The sequence below is a fragment of the Hermetia illucens genome, chromosome 5 (genome assembly GCF_905115235.1).
Source record: "Hermetia illucens chromosome 5, iHerIll2.2.curated.20191125, whole genome shotgun sequence".
Taxonomy (NCBI): domain Eukaryota; kingdom Metazoa; phylum Arthropoda; class Insecta; order Diptera; family Stratiomyidae; genus Hermetia; species Hermetia illucens.
The window spans coordinates 40701107-40707106 of record NC_051853.1 but is presented as its reverse complement, the minus strand read 5'-3'; positions in this window follow the sequence as shown (position 1 = coordinate 40707106).

Sequence of the window (6000 nt, the reverse complement as noted above, 5' to 3'; positions counted from 1 at the left end):
AAATTGAGGTGGAAAATTGAATGTGAGGAAAATTTTGAAGTTTTTCTTGGATGTTTAGTTTCAGATTAATTTTTGAATGTGAGAATTTATCAGCCATGCAGACAGATATAATTACAAGTAAATAGTTAAGTGAATCAGATGCGGATGGTTTTTTATTCAAAATTGCGCATAGATGATGTTAATATATTATGTGTGATTGTATTATTATGCAAATTAGTTCCCAATGGCCATCTGCTATTGAGGAGACTCCTCCTGAGTAATATGATTTCAGCGAAAATAGAAAATGTTTTGCTTCGTTTTCGATTAAGGGAACAACTTCTATCCTGTTGCCAAGAAGTCAAAATATGAATCGGGATCAAGAAAAATACATACAGGCGATTCGTCTCCAGTGCATTGCTTGTATTTGCATGGTAGAAGAAAAACATTGCACATGTTTGACGTTCGTCAATCACTTGCGCTTAAAGAGTTCTGCGAATCGTTTTCGTGGTGATTGTGTCGTGTAGGTGATACATTGGATGGAGAAACGTGTAAAACAAAACCTTATTAAAATCGGTTTACTGTCTGCCTGTCTGTCTGCCTGTATGTCTGTATGTCTGTCTGTCCGGCACACGCATTTTTCTCGGAGATGGTTATAGCGATTGACCCCAAATTTGGTAGAAAGATGGGAACTGTGACCGCTCACGCATACAGTAAGTTACATCCTTTTACACCGAATTTTTTCATCATATATAGACATGTGGGTTATCAAATTAAAGGTCTCGGTTAGTACTTTCTGAAGCTGGTCTTAGTTTTGGCATTTGTTGGGAAGGTGGGGAGTGCAGTGGTTTGAAAGTGATCATTTCTCTAAGGGGGCCATTCTCAGAAACTATCCAACCCAAAAATCTGGGGTTGGGAAGGTGGGGAGTGCGGGGTTTTAAAAGTGATTTTTTTAAGGGGGCCATTCTCAGAAACTATCCAACCCAAAAATCTGAAAAAAATCAGGAGGCTGCCACTATATGGTGCCTGGGCTCGGAAATACCTTCCATATCGACATCTGTTCAAATAAAGTTAATAATAGTATACTACTATAAAACCCTCCTTAAGTTCATCCTAGCTCCACAAAATTTTGCAGTGATGCAGGTTATAATATACAGCATCTCACTATCTTATCTTATCAAGTTTGGTGTAAAGCGGACTATTACTAACAAAGTTATAATACGTCAAAACTGTTGCTTCTTTGCAAATTCAAGACTATGAATGTCAATATCACCCGAAAGTGGATACTCTTACATAATGTATGCATATAATACATGCTACGTACTAAGAAATACACAAAACCTTCCGCACCTGAAGTGTCCAGCTTGCGGTTTCCCGACTTGTTTTGTTTCGAAGGAGCTTTCGCATGCGCAGATAAGACGGGCTCTAATCCGTAAGGGAGTCGGGACCACTCTGACCTTATGGATGGGCAGAATGTTAGAAAGCAGGTTAGTATAAATGCAGACAGGTATAAATTCGATTGTCATGAACGCTACTCAAGGTTAGAGTACTAGCACCGCTAATGTGGAGAATGGTAGTCGCTTGATCACTTAAGAGCTATTATATAACATACATTTGCTTACACGGATTAAAAAGGAAATATAGGTCAAATATTTGGGAATTGATCCAATTTTGGAAAAATATATCGGATAACCTTCAAAGATTTTGACTTTGAGGCCTATAGCAATAAAAAAATGGCAATGCACCCCAAAAATACTACGGTGGACGCTAAACTGGTGTGGGAACGCCCTAATAAACTAAATATGCACGGTTCGTACAATAATGGAATCGGAAAAGGGTTTATCGCTATGACGCTAAGGAATGACGAGGAGTAGCTGAAAGAACTGTAATGGACAAATTCACCAGTCCAGGTAACTCCAGGGGGCTGTAAACCATCGCAGGACTGCTTAGACCTCATTAAGAAGAGCTTTAGGATCAAAGTGGGAATACTCACTAGACATTGCAAGCTTAAAAATACACTCAAAATCTTCCCTGCTTGCCGTAAAGGGCGACTAAAGAGAATAAAAATTTGTGCGTTAGCAGCCTCCGAACATTATCTAAACGTCAACTACGCCTCGGATAGGGAATGAGATCACGCCTTTGTCTATTGAAAACGGATTATGATTGGTTTTCGAAACGTATGCATCTTCTTCGATAACGGTAGCAAGGGTCACCAGAATGCTTGGTTTGTCTAACTCGACCGAGAATCCATTCCTAAGATAAGCTGGAATTTGTGGGCCTAAGCGAAGTATGATGGTGTGACTCGGGAGAGTACTCTTCTTCCCCTTGCGGCACTAATTGCAATGTGCCATGTACTCTGGGTTCTTTCTGATGACTACCATAAGGCGCGCTCTTTTGACCTGGAGCCGATCCAAGTGAAGAAACATCACAATTATACAGCGCTATGCGCCAATGGAGACTTCTGATATAGTGGAGAAGGACGCTTTCTACGAGCAATTACATGCAGTTCCTTTCTCCGAAAGGTGAAGATGATGCAAGGTCTCGGCGACCGTAACGATAATAGTGGAAGATTTGAGGATTTCTGTAGCTTCCACTGCCTCATCATTAGCGGCATATTCTTCGAGGACAGAGCCTGCCATAAGGCCAGTTGAGTTTCAACTGGCCGACAGCGTACGAGTAATCAGATTGACCACTTCGCGATTAACAGCAGATTTAGGAGTTGTCTCCAGGATATGCGTAACAAGAGGGGCACTGACATCGGCCTGGAAAGGGATCACCATCTGATGGTCGCTTATCTTCGCTTGCGGCGTGACGAGCTTAAATTTTGATAACATGCGAAATCCCGAGAAGTTTAGCGTAGTGTACCCCATGATCAAAGAGAAATAGAAAATGGCAATAATTTCACAAGCAACTACCGGATCACCAAACCACTTGGATATGGTCGTAAATTTTTTGATGGCCCTGCAAAGGACGTTAACGGTCGATTCCTTATCCACGAGGACGAGCATTTGAAGAGATGGTGAAGGTGAATTCCCTCTCTTGTGGATGAAATGGCCAGTCGTCATAATATGCGCAGAACGCGTTAAAGAACATTTTCAAATTTGATCGGCAGAGAATAGACTGGTTTCCAATCCGAATGCTCCTGAATTGACCACATCACCACCCTCATTAGGCTACAGGGCCCAGACTGTACAACTGCGCTTCATCGATTTCGAGGAAGCTTGCGATAGTGTGAAAGGAGAGTATCTGCCGGGCTCGATACGAAGGGTGCATTCCGAGCAAACTAGCTATTATTGGAATAACATATGATGGTGTAAATGAGGTGTCAAAAGTGAAGCCAAGTCGGACTCTGCCAAGGCTGGATCTTGTCGCCGATATTATTTCTTCATGTTATCGGTGACGTTTTTGATGCTCCCTTGTCCAGAGGACGTGGATTAATTCATTGCACTATGACATCTTTCCTCAAACACCTCAATTGCATTGATGATATCTGTTTGCTTTCTCACTGAGCCGAGACCTTGGCCAAATGGCTTTGGATTTGGGATGGAGGTAGAGTTGGATTGAAGTTAAACAGCAATAAAGCTAAGGTTCCCGATGCGACGGGTTATCACAAGTTATAAGTCTTCGTCAACATCCGTCTGCAATCTATAATCGAAGTAGGCTGGTCTGATACTATTTCAAACCAAGAACTTAATGGGCGCAAAGGCCTGTCACCCGTATGCGATGTGGTCGGAAGACGAAGTGGCAATGGACAGGTCACACATTAAGGAGGGGCGTCAATTTCATTGCTGGCAGTGCAAACTAGTGGAACCCACTCTTCCAAGATGGTTGACGATAAGAAGTTTTGCGTAAAATGTGGCCTCCGTGGTTTCGCATTTCTCGTAGGCATGCTGCATACAGTGGAACGGTTACTTAGGGATGTACATATTCCATATAAACCGATCTATTATCTATCCCAGTTATTTTTTTTCGGAAGGAAGTTAGGCTGAGAGGTTAGAAGCTTCTTGCGTCTATGGAGATGAGTTTCTCCAGTCTTGGAATAAACACCACTTTCAGAGCGTATCGTTTCATACACTTTACTGTCTGATGAAAGGCTCCATGTAAAGAAATGTCACCATGGTGTCCATGACTTCTCGCCTGGCCGCATTATAGAACAGAGATTCATTATCCAAGTTGATGATCTGCACTTCGATCTTTATTAGAACTTCTCCAAGAAACATTCCCAATTTGAGTCTATACTCAGGTTCTGCATCGATGAGCTCAGCGCTGGATCATTAAGGCCGGAGTATAAGTTTTATCTTTTCTCTGATTTTTTCTGATTAGCTGCCATGGTCTTTATTTTACTGGAGAAAGTTAGATCTCAATAGCCCTATTTGTTGCCGAGACAATGGTAATTGAAGCTGAGGGTCCCCTAGTATCCGGAGTTCATCGATCGCGACCATATATTTACTTCTGCGACCAATCAACCTTTGGAACAGCAGTCACACCTTATTTTGGGCTTTGGTTACCGCTTGGCTTCAAGTTCCTTCTCTAGCTCTCCAGAGGATTTTCCCTACCGTGCTCCCTTACACGACATGGTAGATAATCGTCGATTGGGTTCTTGGAACTGAGTCATATACGCGTACAGAACGTTGTTAACAAATACAAATCGTATTATCTTACAAAGTGACCAACAAATTAACTATTCTGTTCCGCTGAAGTACTTTCCTGCTTTGTGGTCAAGCATTTTGGTCTTTTTGAATCGCTTTTTAAATTGAGCATTCATCTTTTTAAATCTCTATTGCAGCGACAGCGGTTCGCAATTCACAAATTTGGAAATTGCAATATAATAATAGCCTGCTTCAGTATTGCTTTAATATCAACATCATATTAAGAATTTCGTCAATTGTCTTCTGAATTCGATATGTCGTGCATACGCACATATGTACATATATTCATTAAAGTCGCATATCAATGGTGGACAATTGCAATTGCATATGCAAAAATATGTATTGCAAATTCGATATAATCCGAATTAAATCATGATGCGTACAATATTTCCACTCGATTCATGAAAGCTAATTAGAATCCGGTTGTGAACAATGATGAGGGTGAATTATAGTCATGATAGGGTTTTCCCTCGTCGAGCAGAACAGCTATTTGATATTCCGATGCTACTCTAAATTAACTTCATGTCCTCACAATGTGATACATGAACGTGAATTTCGGACAAATATTTAAAATATATCCCTGGCAGGGGAGGTATTATACCTGGCTCGAATCTGTTCTGCTTTTAACCATTCATGAATAATTTTTATTTCAGTGAACAATTAAATATTAAATAAGATTTTGGAAAGTGGGAAGGTTTTTAATATTTCGTTTGTGTAAATATTACAGTTGGAGGACGTTCTCATGTTTGACGCAAATGTTAACAATGTCAGTTTATTTGTATGTCGCGTGATTGATACTTTAGAGACAGAAGCATTTTGAACTCTATCCCTCATATCACCTGCAAAATTTTTGAAATTAGTTGAAGGTCGACTATTTGCGTGTTCACTATTATTTCAAAGGAAAATATTTTATACCTATATCAAATATAGTAGTGAAGCGGGATTGACAGTTTTTTTTTGTGAAATCTTCGTTTAAGTGTTAGTTGTAATTACACTTTTGATATTAAAAATCCCTCTTTCCCTACATTGAATAAATGGATCAGGATCAACCATTTGTGAAAATTAATTGACTTTACGTTTTGTGCTTCCTAGTTTCACGTGAGAGGTACTCTTTCGGAATACTCTTGGAAAATCACAACTATCTTCCGGGGGTCCATATACATATAAAAGTGGAGTGTAATTTTTTTGCCGAATATATCCATGTCACACATCACACGATAAAGGTCTCGATTAGTATTTTCCGTGGTAGTTTTGCCATTTGTTGTAAAAATGAGAAGGAGGGCATGAAAAGTTCATATTTAAGGGGTTATATACAGTTGCAGTGGGTGGTACAATGACCTTTTCCCTTTTTTTTAAAAGGTTGGTACAAATTTAT